This window comes from Eptesicus fuscus, chromosome 7 (assembly GCF_027574615.1).
Source record: "Eptesicus fuscus isolate TK198812 chromosome 7, DD_ASM_mEF_20220401, whole genome shotgun sequence".
NCBI classification, from domain to species: domain Eukaryota; kingdom Metazoa; phylum Chordata; class Mammalia; order Chiroptera; family Vespertilionidae; genus Eptesicus; species Eptesicus fuscus.
In genome coordinates, this window is record NC_072479.1 from 53,272,816 (window position 1) to 53,291,594 (window position 18,779).

At 44.1% G+C, this 18,779-nt stretch overlaps 1 pseudogene; it reads right to left on the bottom strand.

Annotated features, from left to right (window-relative positions):
* Positions 1-217: 217 nt before the first annotated feature.
* LOC103292536 (uncharacterized) lies at positions 218-15,447 on the bottom strand (annotated as a pseudogene).
* Between the last annotated feature and the right edge of the window lie 3,332 nt (positions 15,448-18,779).

Consider the following 18,779-nt stretch of genomic DNA (forward strand, 5'->3'; position numbering starts at 1 on the left):
GGCCCCCGCTCCCAGAGGTGCCCAGGCCCCCGCTCCCAAAGGTGCCCAGGCCCCCACGAAGGCTCCCCAGTAGAGGCCTCTGTCTGCCGACGTGAGGACGGAAGGACTGGTGGGGCCCCTGGGCTGCTGTCTGCGTGGCGCTGGTGCCCTCCTGTGCTGTTTGTACAAATAAACCTGCGACATGAAGAAAAGAAAGAAAAGAAAGAAAGAAAGGGACCTTGCAAGGAATTTACTCTCCCAGATCCCTGCCTTTGAGCCCCTGTGGCTCTGAGTCTGAGTCTGCAGTCTCGGGGGATGTGGTGCTGTCTGAGTCTTCTGAGCCACTTGCCTCAACACTGGAGGACGGTGCCCGCCGCCCGCAGGCCGAACCAGCTGCTGCTTCCTCCCGGAGGAGGAGTGCTGCCACCTCCAGCTCTTCACTTCTAACCCCGCTGGGCCTTCATCGGGGCTGCTTCTTTGAAGGCTTTTGGAAGAGCTGCCAACTTCTTGGACTTGGCTTTCTGAATCCACACACAGTTGTCTGAGATCGTTTAGAATGTAAGCTGGGTCGCTGTCCTGAAAAATGTTGTGAATATCCAGTAGCCATTTTAAAACTCACTTGTATCTAGTTGCAGTAACTTTATAGTCTCTCTGCAGGCTTTCATCACCAGCTTGAAATGGTGGTAAAGTGGGGAGCACAAAACTCTTCCTCCAAAAGACACCAGGACTTCATGAACATTAGTCCAAATCTCAAACCAACACAGTGTTGGATTCAGTTTTCTGATATTCCGTGCAGATTCAACATTCTTCTCTCCTTCATTGACATGAGTCTTACAGCAAAATGCCAGAAGGATATAAATCAGATTGTAGTACATAATAATGAGCTCTTTTGTTCAGCAGGTAAGACTTATGGACAGATTTTCATAGCTGATTTTTCTCTTCTTCAGAAGAGAAAAATGATCAGGATCAAATGTGGCCAGTTTAGCAGCTAGGTGTTTCTGCCTGCCTTCAGCTGCAGGAGTAAAATCTGGGTCCTTAATATCGATGACATCACTGAGTTCATCCTGTAATTGCTGAAATACTCCTGATCGCAGGCCTCCCAATCTATAGTAGCCCTGCAGGCTCAGAGCACTTTCTGGTACCTCTTCATAGGGGGACTGTTCAGTTTCCCAATCAAACTCTTCGTCATCATCTTCTACTCCTTCCTCAGAAGCCTCAGAAGCACCTATTTCCCCCACAAGTGGTTTTTCAGTCCTGGATTTTCTTGGTGCCAGAAGTGGTTAACATATTCAGTCTGTAGGAAATGGACCTCTGTGATCCATCCCCAGCAAGGTTGGCTTTTGATGGATTTTGCTGAATTCCCCCAGGGCAAACAGAATGAAGGGAGGAGGGAAAAGGAGCAAAGAACTGTACACATGGGCCAGCATCATGGTGGAAACACCCAAGGTGCCTGCTTTGGCTAGACACAGGGGGGTGGAGGCAACTAGAGAAGGCCTCAGCCCAGTTTTTTAAAATGACCCAATGGGAGACAGCAAGACCTAGGCCACACAGGTGATCCCATAGTACTCAGCCCATGAGAAACCGGAGGAGGGACTAAATAGGTTATATTCCCTGCCACAGGGGTGCCTGTACATTGGAACAAACTACTGCTCTTTACAGAGAGGAAGAGAGAGGGACAGAGAGTTAGAAACATCGATGAGAGAGAAACATCGATCAGCTGCCTCCTGCACACCCCCTACTGGGGATGTGCCCGCAACCAAGGTACATGCCCCTGACCGGAATCGAACCTGGGACCCTTGAGTCCGAAGGCCGACGCTCTATCCACTGAGCCAAACTGGTCACGGCCAAACTACTGCTCTTGAGAGCATATTGAAAGTCTCCTTTTCGCCATACTTCTGTCTCCAAGTCCGTTATTTAAATTCGGACAGGTGAGCATTTTCTCACAAGCTGGCCAGGCGTTTCTTTGGGCAATTGAATGGCAAAAATCCCTTTATCTGCATCATAGAACCCTTGTTCACTTCAATTTTCTACAATTCTTCCAGGAAGAGTTAATCTGAGGATGACAACCACAATTAAGGGGCAAAACCAGAGAAGTAGCAGATGATGAGGAGGAAGGGGACTGAGGCTCCTTTGGTGTGAAGCAGGCACAGGAGACCTTCAGATAAGAGGTCCATGGATAGGGTGGGGCTGAAAAAGTGAAATAAACCTATGGTTGGTGGGGCAAGGACAAACGCGGAGGGAAATAAAAGAACAGAAACAGGAAAGGTGACATGGTCCCAAATGCCACACTTCACAGTGGCTACAAAATCCCTTTAACATGAGGCCCAGGATGGCTGAGGGAGGTGGGGGCAGAATGGAAGGGAGGTGGTGGCGGGCGGGGCGGGGGTGGGGGGAGCAGCAGCAGTTGAGGAGAAGGGAGGGGGAAGGGAGGAAAGGGGGAGAAGCAGCAGAGTGATAGAGGGGAGAGGAGAGGAAGAGGAGGGGAGGGGAAGAGCTCCTGCTCTTTCTTGACAGAAATCCAATTCTTCCCTGCCCCCAGCATCCCATAGAAGAGGCCCCATGCTCACAGCTGCCTGGATGGACTTAATCTACTCCTCCTTCTCCTCCTCTGTGGAGGCAGATATCCAGTACACCACATGGCTCTCCTCAATCACCTGGCCATCTGCCTCTGTTTTGCAGGCTTTGATGAGCTGCTGCTTGCTATTGTGGATGTAAAGCTCAAAGTAGTTCCGTTTCCAGCAGTCTTCACCTCTCAGATGCTCAGATTCTCCAGGGAGATGATTCCTCCAGGCTCATTCTCTGTCTGTTTTGTACTCAAATCAGAGGCAGTTGTCTATGAGGAGCCAGCCCCTCCCCATTTGGCTTGAAGGTATGGGTCAGATCATTCCCATGGTCCTCAGGAGTCCTGAAGGGCTCATGTTCCTGAGCAGGTCTTGTCCTAGATGATGCCACAAAGTCTCCAGGCCTGGCTAGTCCCAGATGTTGGGATTATAAAGGCTGGTATTCAGCATAATTGCTATGAAAGGCAGCAGGCAGTATGTGTCCGTGGACTAGAAAACTCTGCAATTGCACTGGCAGTGAAGCATAGTAACCTCCATCTTGGGTAAAAACTGTTTAAAATTTAACCCTGCTATTCTGGCTTCTGTAAATGTTTCCTTGCTTAAACAATAGGGAAAAATAAGACTACTCCCCATTCCAGAGAGGCCATAAACTATGCCCCAGACAGAGCTGTCAGTGCTGGCGCCAGGCCAGGCCTTGAGATGTGGTCTCACGGCCCCTTCCCAGCATGCAGGACCTCTTTCTCAGAAGGTCCGGAAGTCTCATTCCAAATTTGGAAGACAAAGAGCTAAAAAACGTATAAATAAGAAAGACTTCCACCATATTGGGCCCCAGAATTTGAGAAGCAAGATTTCCTCTGGGCCCGCTAGCACTAGTGAAATGAAAAGGACTCCAAATAAATTTGGCTTATTGATTAAGGCGTCTTCTGATTTACAACATAACAGCATTAGTATCGCTGGGAGAAGGTTTCCATCATCTGGTCAATCTTGTGAGCCTCTCGAGGGAGGCAGGAAGCTCCACAGAAATTGCCTGAGAGCCTGCACCAGATTGATGTGGGAGAGCTCTTGCAGATCTACAATGATGTGGAGCACTGCCAGGCTCAACTCTTCCCTCTCTCTGGGGTAGTCCCTATGGTTGTCTTGTTCAGGTTCTTGCCCTTATACAGGAAACGGGTGATCCCGGGTGTGTACTGGAGGAGTTCATTCTCCACCAAGAACTAGATCCTTTTCTTGGGGTCCATGTTGAAGTCCTTCCTCCCCATTGTCATTTTCCAATTCCCTTAGAAGTCTCACTGCCCTCCTTGGCCTCCAGACCCTTCTTGCTCATGGCTTTGCTGAACTTCTCCCACAGGCTTTGGATCTCCACCAGCAGCTCCTGCTTGCACAGTGGGAAATTCTCCAGCTCCATCCACTCCTCCAGAATCAGGTCTGGGGGCTCATAGACACCATCCTCTGTGGCGTCTAGAAAAGCCTGCGGGAAGTCCTGGGCGGTCCTATGGATGCAGGCTGGATCACTGGGCCAGTGGGTGTGTGTGAGTCTGGTTTTTTTGTTTGTTTGTTTGTTTGTTTGTTTGTTTGTTTTTTAGAGAGAAAGGAAGGGAGTGCAGTACTATTTCAGAAAAGACTCTCCCACCCTAGCCAGTTTGGCTCAGTGGATAGAGCATCAGCCTGTGGATTGAAGGGTCCTGGGTTTGATTCCTGTCAAGGGCATTTGCCCAGCTTGCAGGCTCAATCCCCAGTAGGAGGCATGCAGGAAGCAGCCGATCAATGATACTCTCAATCATCATTGATATTTCTATCTTTCTTTCCCTCTCCCTTCCTCTCTGAAATCAATATATATAAGTATCAATATATACATATACTGAGTGGCCAGATTATTATGATCTCTGAACACATAATAATCTGGCCACTCAGTGTATATCCTATATAATAAAAGGTTAATATGCAAATTGTCCCCTCCACACACACACACACACTGAATGGCCAGATTATTATTCTTTCAGAGATCATAATAATTTGGCCACTCAGTATATATATATTTAAAAGAAAGAAAAAAAGACTCTCTCTTTGCCTCCCAATCGCCCTGCCAGTAGGGCGTTTTGCTTTTATATAAGTGAGATTTGTTTATAGTTTTCTTATACAAGGAAAAAGAAAACTACAGTAAGCTATAATAGAGAAGCCAAAATAGCTAGTGATGTAATAAGTCAGAAGATAACATTTTGACATATTTACTAGCAAGACAAATAAAACAATTTTTTAAATCTAAGTACTGTGTTCTATAATTCCACCACAGTTGGCATGAAACTTCAATCAAGATAGATACAATAATACTACAAAAATCAGGATTTTATTACCCTTAGAGTTGGCATAGGCAACCACAGAACTTCCCTAGTAATGCCAAAATATTGAATTTTTTAGATATTGAGGGTCAGGTTCCATCACTAAAGAAATAAGCTTTGTAGAGAAAAAAATGGCATCAGAATAGACAGATGTGTCCTGAGCCTTGTCCCGGAACAGATAGAAAGAACAGCTGAGGGTCGCATGAGTTAAGGGACAGCTATACTCCAGGAGAAGTTGGGGGACTGCTGGATGGGACTCCCCTGACCAGGCAGCCCCCACTGCTGCTGGGTTCCCTCCCAGAGCCAATGGCTCAGACGCGGAGACCATGCCATCTTGAACGGGAAAGTGAATGTTATCAGAAGCCTGAAAATCTACAACTGCAGCACCCACCAAACAGCTGCGAATGCCAGAAAACCAGTCCCCAATTGGTGCAAACACGCGGATTCAGAGGAGCTCTACACTCCATCACAGAAAGGTCCGATTTCACCTGGGATAAGGAGAGAGAGAACTACATAACCAGACACCCGGAGAAGAGAGACCATGGGGAGACAAAGAAACAGCCTGCATATGAAAGAAAAGCAGGCATCACCAGAAAAGGAAAGTAAATGAAATGGAGGCAAGCAGCCTGTCAGAGAAAGAATTCAGAGAAATAGTCATAAGGTGGCTGAAAAGAATAGAAGACAAATTCGACAATATGAGTAAGAACCAAGAGGAAATGAAGAAGAACCAAGAAGAAATGGAAAATGACATCGCTGTTGTAAAGAATTCAATAGAAAGCATCAAGAGTAGACTAGGAGCTGAAACTGGTTTGGCTCAATGGATAGAGCGTCGGCCTGCGGACTGAAGGGTCCCGGGTTCGATTCTGGTCAAGGGCATGTACCTTGGTTGTGGGCACATCCCCAGTGGGGGGGGGGGTGCAGGAGGCAGCTGATCGATGTTTCTCTCTCATCGATGTTTCTAACTCTCTATCCCTCTCCCTTCCTCTCTGTAAAAAATCAATAAAAAATATGTTAAAAATTAAAAAAAGAGAGTAGACTAGAAGCAGAGGACCGCATCAGTGAGCTAGAAGACAAGGTAGGGAAAAAATACCCAAGTACAGCAGCTTCTAGAAAAAATAAATTAAAAAGCAGAAGGAGAGCTGAAACCGGTTTGGCTCAGTGGATAGAGCGTCAGCTTGAGGACTGAAGGGTCCCAGGTTCGATTCTGGCGAAGGGCATGTACCTTGGTTGCGGGCACATCCCCAGTAGGGGATGTGCAGGAGGCAGCTGATCGATATTTCTCTCTCTTTTTTTTTTAAATTTTTATTTATTTATTTATTTATTTTTAAATTTCTTTATTGATTAAGGTGTCACATATTTGTCTTCATCCCCCCATTCCCATCCCACACCCCTCCCCACGCATGCCCCAACCCCCTGTTGAACTTAACCATTGGATAGGCTCATATGCATGCACACAAGTCCTTTGGTTGATCTCTCCCCCGTCCCCCCACCCTCCCCTATCCTCCCTCTGAGGCCCGACAGTCCGATCGATGCCTCCTTGTTTCTGGTTCTGTTCTTGTTCCTCAGTCTATGTTGTTCATCATTTCCCCTAGATGAGCGAGATCATATATCACTAGATATATACTTATAAGAACTGAATGTGAGATGAGCAATAATAGTTATGCTGACAGGCAAATGAATCAGTCTGTAGTGAGTTTCTTTCTGGACCAACAGTTGTTTTGAGACCCAATTTCAATGTCCACCAGTTCCTTATGTGTACATGTCAACACTGACCCCTCAGCTCTGGATGGTGGACAAATGGTGGTAACGGAGGTCCAACTCCCTCTGGTTTGGTCTCGGCCGGACCCAGGGGCACGGCTTCACCCGGACTCAGGGGCACGTGGCCTCACCCAGACCCAAGGGGCGCGTGGCCTCACCCGGGCCTGGGACCCAGCCTCACCCGGATGGATCCAGGGGCACACAGCCTCACCCGGACCCAGGATCCGGCTTCACCCGTACCCAGGGGCACAAGGCCTCACCCGGACCCAGGGGCGCGTGGCCTCACCCGGGCCCAGGGACCCAGCCTCATCCGGGTCCAGTGGCGCGTGGCCTCACCCGGGCCCAGGGACCCAGCCTCACCCGGACCCAGGGGCGCAAGGCCTCACCTGGACCCAGGGGCGCGTGGCCTCACCCGGACCTAGGTGCGCGAGGCCTCACCCGGACCCGGGACCCAGCCTCACCCGGATCCAGGGACACATGGCCTCACCTGGACCCGGGGGCGCGTGGCCTCTCCCAGACCCAGGGGCACGTGGCCTCACCCGGACCTAGGTGTGCGAGGCCTCACCCGGATCCAGGGACACATGGCCTCACCCGGACCCAGGGGAGCGTGGCCTCTCCCAGACCCAGGGGCGCGTGGCGATATTTCTCTCTCATCGATATTTCTAACTCTCTATCCCTCTCCCTTCATCTCTGTAAAAAATCAATAAAATATTTTTTTAAAAAAAAAAAAAAGGAGGAGAGCCTAAGGGAACTTTGGGATAACATGAAACAAAACAACATCCACATAATAGGGCTTCCAGAAGGAGAAGAAACTGAGCAAGGAATAGAAAACCTGTTTGAAGAAATAATGACAGAAAACTTCCCTGATATAGGAAAGAAAAAACCCACACAAATCCAAGAAGCTCACAGAGTCCCAAGCAAAATGAACCCAAAAAGACCGATGCCAAGGCACATTATAATTAAATTGGCAAACATCAACGACAAAGTAAGAATCTTAAAAGCGGCCAGAGAGAGACAGAAAGTTACCTACAAAGGAACCCCCATCAGAGTAGCAACTGATTTCTCAACAGAAACTCATCAGGCCAGAAGGGAATGGAATGAAATACACAAAGTCATGCAAAGGAAGGGTCTGAATCCAAGAATACTGTACCCAGCAAGGCTATCAATCAAAATTGAAGGTGAAATCAGGAGCTTCACAGACAAAAAAGGACTAAGGGAGTTTATTACCACCAAACCAGCAATGCAAGAAATGCTAAAGGGTCTGCTGTAAAAAGAAGAAATAGGAAACGAAGAAGGAACACAGGGGTAAAGAATATTTGCCAAAACAGGTTTGCTCAGTGGATAGAGCGTCGGCCTGCGGACTGAAGGGTCCAGGGTTCGATTCTGGTCAAGGGCATGTAGCTTGGTTGCGGGCACATCCCCAGTGGGGGGTGTGCAGGAGGCAGCTGATTGATGTTTCTCTCTCATTGATGTTTCTAACTATCTATCCCTCTCCCTTTCTCTCTGTAAAAAAATAAATAAATAAATAAAATAAAAATAAAAATGGCGACAAACATGTACCTATCAATAATAACTTCAGCCGAAACCGGTTTGGCTCAGTGGATAGAGCGTCGGCCTGCGGACTCAAGGGTCCCGGGTTCGATTCCGGTCAAGGGCATGTACCTTGGTTGCGGGCACATCCCCAGTGGGGGGTGTGCAGGAGGCAGCTGATCGATGTTTCTCTCTCATCGATGTTTCTAACTCTCTATCCCTCTCTCTTCCTCTCTGTAAAAAATCAATAAAAACATAAAAATAATAATAATAATAATAACTTCAAAGGTAAATAGATTAAATGCCCCAATCAAAAGACATAGGGTAACGAATTGGATAAGAAAACATGACCCATATATCTGCTGTCTACAAGAAACCCACCTCAGAAAAATTGATGCACAAAGACTGAAGGTGAAGGGATGGAAAAGGTTTTTCAGGTGAATGGAAATGAAAAAAAAGCAGAGGTAGCAATACTTATATCTGACAAATTAGATCTCAAAGTGAAGGGCATAACAAGAGATAAGGAAGGCCACTTCATAATACTAAAGGGAGCAATCCAACAAGAAGAAATAACTCTGGTAAACATATACACACCCAATACAGGAGTACCCAAATACATAAAAAAACTCCTGGAAGATATCAAGGGAGAGATTGACAAAAATACAATCATAGTAGGAGACTTTAATAACCCACTATCACCACTGGACAAATCCTCTAAATAAAAAATCAGCAAAGAAACATCAATACTTTTAGTATTATTTTGCATTGGTTTCAGGTATACAGGATAGTGATTATACAATCCTACTTTATAAAATGTTTCCCCTGGTATTTCCAGTACCCACCTGGCACCATACATAGTTGTTGCATTATTATTGACTATATTCCCAATGCTGTACTTTACATCCCTGTAACTACCAACTTATGCTTCTTAATCCCTTCACCTTTTTCATCCAGTCCAACTCTGCTCTCCTCTGGCAATCACCAGTCCAGTCTCTGAATCCATGACTCTGTTTCACCTTTGTTTGTTCACTTATTTTTTAAAAATATATTTTTATTGATTTCAGAAAGGGAGGGAGGGAGGTAGAAACATCGATGACAGAGACTCATTGATCGGCTGCTTCCTGCATGCCTCTCACTGGGGATTGAGCCCACAACCCAGGCATGTGCCCAACAGGAAACTGAACTCTTACCTCCTGGTTCATAGGTCTCATAGGTTGATGCTCAACCACTGAGCCACGCTGGCAGGGCTATTTTGTTATTTAGATTCCACATATAGTGAAATCATATGGTATTTGTCTTTCTCTGACTGGCTTATTTCACTGTGCACAATACTCTCAAGGTCCATCCATGATGTGGCAAATGGTAAGATTTCATTCTTTTTGTGTGTGTGGCTGAAAAATATTTCCATTGTACATATGTACCATAACTTTTGTTGTTGTTAATACTCACCCAAGAATATTGTTTCCATTGATTTTTAGAGAGAGTGGAATTGAGGGAGAGGAGAGGAAAGGAGGAGAGGAGGGAGAAGGGGAGGGAAAGGGAGAGGGAGAGGGGGTGGGAGAGGGAGGGAGAAGGAGAGGAACAGGGACAGGGAGAGGAGAGGTAGAGGGAAAGGGAGTGGAGAAGAGGGAGGGAGAGGGAGAGGGAGAGGGAGATGGAGAGGGAGAGGGAGAGGGAGAGGGACGGGGAGAGGAGTGAGGAGGAGAAACATGGATATGAGAGACACATTGACTGGTTGCCTCCCACACGTGCCCCAACCAGGCCAGGAATGGAACCTGAGACCTTTTGGTGCAGTGCGAGGGCTGACACTCTAACCTCTGAGAGACTGGCCAGGGCACTGGGTTGCTTCCATATCTTGGCTATTGTAAATAATGCTGCAATGAACATAGAGGTGCATGTGCATATATTCATTCAAATTCAGGCTTTGGGTTTCTTCGGATAAATACCCAGAAGTAGAATTGCTGGGTCATAAGAAAAACATTTTTTATTTTTGTTTTTTCTATATTTTTTTGTATATATTGAGGTTCACTTTTCTCATTATTTTACCCATGACATGTTATTAAAATGACACCTCATTTCCTTCAAGCCCAGTAGAAAAAGGCGGCCCTAAAGTGTTAGAAAAAAAAACATTTTAAAATTAAAATATTTTGACAATAAATTGTAAGCATTGCGTAGACAATGCCAACTTCTCAATTATCTCAAAATTTAGAATATGGAAAAATACCCCTCTTAAGCCCTCTGAATTACTGCAGAGATAATTATAAAATTGAGAGTTGCCTCTCATAAAGTAGAGGAAAGGAGGCTGATAGAAGAACCTAAAGGTCATCTTCAAGTATAAAGGAGAGGCATCAATTTTGTTTCCAAAGATAGAATATGAGGGGGGAAATGTTGAATAGGTAGACTCAAAGGATTCCTTTTGAGGAATGGATATTCATTTCTCTGAGGGAGCTATAAAATACGCATAGGAAAATGGGTGAGATTACTTTCTTGATTTGTTTATGTGTAAGAATTTTTCCTCTATATATTTTTGGTTCTTAATGTGAAATTTTTCACACATAGAAAAAAGTTGAAAGATCTTTTCAACTTTGAAAGTTGTAGATCCCTTTCAAAATCTATAATTACTATTTTGCCATATTTATTTATTTACTGAACAATTAAAAATTTTGTACTTATTGATTGTTTTGAGAGAGAAAGAGAGGAAGTGAGAGAGAGAAGGAGGGAAACATTAATTTACTGTTCCACTTATTTAGGCATTCATTGGTTGTTTCTTGTATGTGCCCTGACAGCAGATTGAACCTGCAACCTTGGCTTATGGGAGGACGCTCTACCTAACTTCTCCTATATTTGTCCCTTTCTAACTTATTTCTTACTCTCCCCCTTCCCCTCTTTCTAAAAATCAATAAAAAAAAAAAATTTAAAGGCACACAATCTCAATTTGGTAATAGAAATATAGAAAGCTTGAACTCCAAAAAAGTACCATAATTAAACCTAACAAAATTAACAATAATTCACTCATCATTGAATACTAAATCTATGTTCAAAATTCCCCAATATCATTCATAGCTTATTTTTTCCCAAACCAGTATCTAATCAAGCATAAAAATCATGATCCACAGGTTTTTAATATATTTTTATTGATTTCATAGAGGAAGGGAGAGGGATAGAGAGATAGAAACATCAATGATGAGAAAGAATCATTGATTGGCTGCCTCCTGCATACCCCCTACTGGGGATCGAGCCTGCAACCCAGGCATGTGCCCTTGACTGGAATGGAACCTGGGCTCCTTCAGTCCACAGGCCAATGCCCTATCCACTGAGCCAAACCTGTTTTGGCAAGATCCACAGGTTTTTGATTTCTGAATTAAGCACAAAGATTCCTGACCTGTCCCAAGAGCTGACTCTACAGTCCCTCCTACTTACTGATCCAGTTCTTAGAAATCACCATTAAGTCAGATCTTCCTTTGCCTTTCCATTTTGGTATAACTCTGGGTAAAGAAGCAGCCAAGCCCTAGCTGGTTTGGGTCCCAGGTTCCATTCTAGGCATGAACAGGTACCTCCATTGCAGGCTCCTTCCTGGGCCCAGGCCCTGGTTGGGGCTCATGCAGAAGGCAACCAATCGATATGTTTCTCTCACATTGATGTTTCTGTCTTTCCCTCTCCCTTCCACTCTCCCTAAAAATCAATGGGGGGGGGGGGGCGGCGGGGAATGAGAATTGGCTATATGGTACTGTGATCAAGAAAGTGTGGCAACCACCAGTGACAGAGAGCTCCAAGAATAGAACTTGGGAGATCAACTATATTTAGAGGTCAGCAGAGTCAGTGAAGGATAGAGAAAGGCCAGTTCAGTCATAGAGATTGATAAGAACTAGAAGAGAGCCATTTCAAGAAAAAGGAATGGTTGGTCAATTGTGTCAAATGCTTCAAGGAGATCAGGAATGGGGACTTAAAAAGTTTTCTTTGTGGCGATTGAGTATCTCCATTTTTATAGCTTGAGGAAAATGGAAACCAGTGAATTGACAGTGAAAAAATGTCTTTAGTGAGAATTGTGAGTGTGGACTATTTTTAGAAATCTGGAAAAGTTTAGCAGACCATTTAAATGAGGCCCACCGAGGACATTTATCCGGCCCGCAGGGTGTTTTTGCTGCCGCTGCCTGTCCTGCTTAGCAGCCGACTTAGCAGTGTGCATAGGAATTTGTTCATAGTTTTTTTTTTAAACTATAGTCCGGCCCTCCAACGGTCTGAGGGACAGTGAACTGGCCCCCTGTTTAAAAAGTTTGAGGACCCCTGCTTTAAATGTATTAGCACTTAGTCTTCTATTCATAAGCATCAGGCAGTAAGCCATATATACTGAACAGAAAACCTAAAACATAAGGGCTTCTTTGGTATTTTCTGGAGGATTTCAAAGCCTTTAAAATTACTTATACAGAACTAGAGGCCCAGTGCACAAAAATTCGTGCACTTGGGGGGGGGGGTCCCTCAGCCCGGCCTTCGGCCTCTCACAGTCTGGCACCCCTTGGGGCAGGGGTCCTCAAACTTTTTAAACAGGGGGCCAGTTCACTGTCCCTCAGACCATTGGAGGGCCGGACTATAGTTTAAAAAAAACTATGAACAAATTCCTATGCACACTGCACATATCTTATTTTGAAGTAAAAAAACAAAACGGCAAAAACACCCACATGTGGCCCATGGGTCATAGTTTGAGGACGCCTGCCTTGGGGGATATCCACTTCCCAACTTAGGCCCGCTCCCCAGGAGATAGAGTCTAAGCTGGCAGTCAAACATCCCTCTGGCAGCCCAGGAGCCCTTAGGGGATGTCCTACTGTGGCTTAGGCCCACTCCCCAAGCGCTGCCGAGGAGGTGAAAGAGGCTCCCGCTACCACCACTGTGCTCGCAGCTGTCAGCCCAGCTTGTGGCTGAGCGGAGCTCCCATTATGGGAGGCCACTGACCACCAGGGGGCAACTGCTGCATTGAGCGTCTGCCCCCTGGTGGTCAGTACGCATCATAGTGATGGGTCATTTCACCATTAGGGTCAATTTTCATATTACTCTTTTATCATATAGGATTATATGTTAGATATTGTAAGGGAGATATTCATTTTATTTCCATGTTGCAGTACTTAACAAACCTGGAAACACAGACCTCAAGTGATATGAGGTGATCTGAGGTAAAAAAAAAAAATTATTTCCTTTATGGATTTGATGTCTGATACATTCATTCAACAAATTGTTTATTGAGCAAGAATCAAGATAAAGCTACTTGACCTTTATCCATTTGTGTCAGTTATCACTGGAATCCAGGATTCCCTGGCCATGCCTTATATCCTAGACTCTAATATTCCTATAATTTGTACATCAATGCTTCCAACTCCATTTTACAAACCCTTCTGATGTCTTAAAATCCTTTCACAACTGAACTCAAGATCAATTACCTGCAAAACCCCTTATATCTTTTCTCTGAACATTCCTGTCACCTTCTTGCTCTAACTGCACCCTGGCTCTCTTCTGAAGGCAGTTTCTCCTGCAGCCCTCTTGAATGTAGTTCTTTCTCCAACACCCTTTGATACCATTGGGCCTAGAGGTAGCGTGTCCTTTTTAAAGTATATGTCACCAGATTATACCAAACACTAGCCCTTCTTGTAATTGACCGTGTCTTCCTCTAGGTTACTTCTACTCATTCCTTTAAGTTTTAGGTCCTGGCTATCACTCTCTCCAGGGATAACTATGAGAGTTCTTGGTGATTTCAATATTCTTCAGTACTTTTAAGTCTGAGATCAGGTATTAGCATGGCTGGGTTCTGCTGAAATCTCTCATCCAGTTTACAAACTGCTGACTTTTCATTGTATCCTCACATGGTGGAAAGAGGGGCAGAGAGAGTTTTCTGGAGTCCCTTTTATAAGGGCACTAATCCCATTTATGAAGGCTCCACCCTCATGACCTAATTACTTCCCAAAGGCCCCACATATTAGTATCATCACATTGGGTAGGGTTTTAAGATATAAATTTGGGGGACACAAACATTCAGTCCACTGCACAAATCCAAAACTGTAACATTCCAGGATTAGAAAACCAAAACAGTTCTAGCTATATACACTAGAGATCTTCCTTAAAGCCAAGCCTCAAGTTTTTCTGTATGTAAAGGAATTCTTTTAATATATATATTTTATTGATTTTTTTACAGAGAGGAATAGAGAGTTAGAAACATCAATGAGAAACATTGATCAGCTGCCTCCTGCACACCTCCTACTGGGGATGTGCCCACAACCAAGGTACATGCCCTTGACTGGAATCGAACCTGGGACCTTCAGTCCTCAGGCCAACGCTCTATCCACTGAGCCAAACCGGTTAGGGCTGTAAAGGAATTTAAAACCTATTTATATACTAGTTTAAAAGCTCTTAGCCTGGCCAGTGTGGCCCACTGATAGAGCATCGGCCTGCATACCAAAAGGTCACAGTTCTGGTCAAGGACACTTAACTGGTTGCAGGTTCGTCCAGAATACTCTCTCTCTCTCCCTATTCCCTCCCTCCCTTCCACTCTCTCAAAATCAATGTAAAAAATATCCTTGGGTGAAGATTAACAATAAACAAGCTCTTAGACTTTTTTTTTTTATCCCCTTCCCTCTTCCCAAGCCTTTTCTTTCTTTCTTCTGGCTTTTATCCTCTCCTGCCTCATGCCAGACCTTGTTCTCTGTTATCCCATCTTCTTCAGTACCTCCCTTTCCACAGGCTTCTTCTCACCCTTGAAACACACACACACACACACAAAACAAAACTAAACAACCAACCTCATCATTTCTAAACAAGCCACAAAAATAAAACCCTACTCTCAATATACACAATATTATCCTATATACAATATTAAATGATCCCTTTTTACTCCTCTGTCCCTTTCAGTCTCAGCTAATGGTGTCACATGTCACCCAATCTCTCAAACTAGAAACCTCCTTATCTATCCACCTTTTCTAACTGGTCTTCAAGGTCAGATATTTATCAAAATTCTAGGTTAGCATTTCTTTTTACTCCCACACCTACGGTTTTAGTTCTGGGTCTACTCTCTTGTCTAAACTCCCATAGTTGGTCTGTCTGCAGTCTTTCTTCACTCCAGATGGCAAATTATATTCCACAAACATTTTAAGTATCAGTTGTGTCTGGCACTGGAAATCATATTTGTCTTTGTGTTTCCAGTGCCAGACACAATATAGCATTAGTCTCATTAGAAGTTTCTCTGTATTGCCAATTAAATTAAGTTCTATCTCCTTAAGCAGGCATATAAGGCCCTTTACCATCTGGCCTGAACTCACATCTTCAGCCTGATCTCTCACTAGTCTCCTTTACTAGTCTCTCCTAAGCTCCAGCCACACTGAACTTGGCATAGACCCCTGAAAATTCCATTGCCTTCACGTCACATGTGCTATATTTTCTGCCTGGAATACCCTTTTTGCCTCTCACTATTGGTCTGGGAAAATTTTATTCAGCCTTTGAAATTAAACTCTTTATTACCCCTCTTTGATACTTTCCCCGATGACCTTAGTTCTTCAGGTTGCTATTCCCACAGTATTCTGTTGATCACTCTCATATAGTATTTATTGCAATGCATTACAATTTATCTATTTACATCTTTACTTTTTCTATAAGACAATCCCTGGAGGTTGTTCTGCAGTGTCAAGTACATGGTAGGCTCTAAATTCCAAATATTTTTTTAAATGAATCTCTTAGTACTTGGTCTTCCCTTATTTTCCCCCAATGTTATTGCATAGCCCTTACTTCCTAGAAATGGAGCATTAAAAATTTTGGTGAGCCCTAACTGGTTTGGCTCAGTGGGTAGAGCGTCGGCCTGCGGACTCAAGGGTCCCAGGTTCGATTCCGGTCAAGGGCATGTACCTTGGTTGCGGGCACATCCCCAGTAGGGGGTGTGCAAGAGGCAGCTAGCTGATCGATGTTTCTAACTCTCTATCCCTCCCTCTTCCTCTCTGTAAAAAATCAATAAAATCTATTTAAAAAAAAAAAATTTTGGTGAGCCCTAACTGGTTTGGCTCAGTGGGTAGAGCGTCAGCCTGCGGACTGAAAGGTCCCAGGTTCGATTCTGGTCAAGGGCATGTGCCTTTGTTGCAGGCACATCCCCAGTGGGAGGTGTGAATGAGGCAGCTGATCGATGTTTCTCTCTCAGTGATGTTTCTAACTCTACCCCTCTTTCTCTCTGTAAAAAATCAATAAAATATATTTTTTAAAAATTTTTGGTGAACTAAAAAAAAAAATCAGAAAAAGCCTGGTGGAGGGGGGTGTGGGGGAAGCCTGGCTGGCATGGCTCAGTGGTTGAGCGACAACCAATGAACCAGACTTCATAGGTTCCGGTCAGGGCATATGCCTGTGTTTTGGCCTCAATCCCCAGTAAGGGGCATGTAGGAAATGGCCGATTGATGATTTTCTCTCATCATTGATATTTCTCTCTCTCTCTTCCTCTCTGAAATCAATAAAAAATATTTTTTAAAATAAAAAAGGGTCCTTAACTTTAAAACTAATCCAATTTCTCCATTATCCCATTCTATACTCAGTTATCCTGCAAGTGCTGAATACAATGATGTTAATATTCCTTCAACATCTCTGAATGTATATGTAACTTTTTTCTGGTCACTTTCAACAAAATACAATGGAAAGAGTATAGGTCTGGATGCGTTGCTCAATTGTTTAGAGCATCATCCTGTGATACACCAAGGTTTTGGGGTTCTTTGTTTTTGTTAATCCTCACCTGAGGATATTTTTCCATTGATTTTTAGAGGAAGTGGGAGAGACAGAAACATCAATATGAGAAAAACACATTGATTGGTTGCCTCCTGCACGCAACCCAACCTAAGCCGGGGAATCTGCAATCAAGGTGCATGCCCTTGACCGGAATCAAACCCGGGACCCTTCAGTCCTTGGGCTGAGGCTCTATGCACTGAGCAAAACCAGCTGGGGCATGGTTTTGGGTTTGATTCCCAGTCAGGGCACATACAAGACTCAACCAATGAATGCATAAATAAGTGGAAAAACAAATCCATTATTTCTCTCGCTTTCTCTCTCCCTTCCTCTCTCTCTCTCTTTCTCTCTCTCTAAAAAGCAATCAATATATTAAAAAACAAAATTTTAAAAAATGATTAAAGAGCACAATGAAGTATTTACTTATGGCAAAATTACCCAAGAATTGTAATATATTCTCTTTCATGAAAACAAAATTAAAACTTTATTGACTTCTTCTGATGCCAGAGATTATAGAAATAAGCATATATTTTATATAGAAATAAGCCTTTGAAATTAAACTATTAAAAATATTTCACTTTTTTATAGTCTTATTTTCTATAATACTAGAGGCCCATTGCATGAAGATTCGTGCAATAGGCCTTCCTTCCCCTGGCTGCTGGCACTGGTTTTCCTCTGGCACCCGGGACCCGGGCCGCAATGGAGCCAAGCCTTCAGCCTTCAGGCTTGGCTCCGGCAGCAGCAGAGTCAAGCCTTCAGCCTTCAGCAGAGCCAAGCCTTCAGCCTTCAGGCTTGGCTCCGGCCGCAGCGGAGCCTTCAGTTTTCAGTCTTCAGTCTTCACTCTGGTGGAGCCTTCAGTATTCGCTCCGTGCTTGCATATGCAAATTAACATGCCATTTTGTTGGGTTAATTTGCATACTCACTCCTGATTGGCTGGTGGGTGTCGTGGAGGTATGGTCAATTTGCATCTTTTTCTTTTATTAGTGTAGAAGATGAACTCCATGTTTACATACATGCTATAAGTTCATGTTTGGGGGAGACCATTTTAGATTTCTAAATATATTTCATTTAAAAAGGTAAATTAGCCGAAACCGGTTTGGCTCAGTGGGTAGAGCGTCGGCCTGCAGACTGAAAGGTCCCAGGTTCAATTCCGGTCAAGGGCATGTACCTTGGTTGCAGGCACATCCCCAGTAGGGGGTATGCCAGAGGCAGCTGATCGATGTTTCTCTCTCACCGATGTTTCTAACTCTCTATCCCTCTTCCTTCCTCTCTAAAAAATCAATAAAATATATTTTAAAAAAAATAAAAAATAATAAAAAGGTAAATTAACTTTTTAAACACCACTTCATTCACTTAGAGCTGTTCATGCTTTTGTCAGTCCACAGAGATTACTAGCAAAATTCCAGAATATAAAAAAGCTCAACACGGGACAGTCATTTTAACCCTTTCCATTATTGGCAAACCAGACTGACAGAGTATGCTTCTAAATTGTGGAAAGATAATGATGACATCATAAAACAAAGTAATTTAAGTTGCTATAAGTGATGGTTATTTTCTTAATTTTTTTATTTTTTAATTTTAGAGAGAGGAAGGAAGAGAGGGAGGGGAGGGAGGGAAGGAGAAACATTGACCCATTGTTCTACCCATCCATGCATTCATTGGTTGATTCCTGTATGTGCCTTGACCCTGAATGCAACTTGCAACCCTGGTGCCATGGATGATGCTCTCCAACCAACCAAGCTACCTGTCCTGTGCTGTGATGCTTATATTTAAGTAGGTCATGATATTTCCCTTAAACTTTATGATCAATTTCTTATTCCCTATACCTAGAACTGATTACTTCTTTACCACCTCTTTCCCTTTGCCTTACACATACAAAATT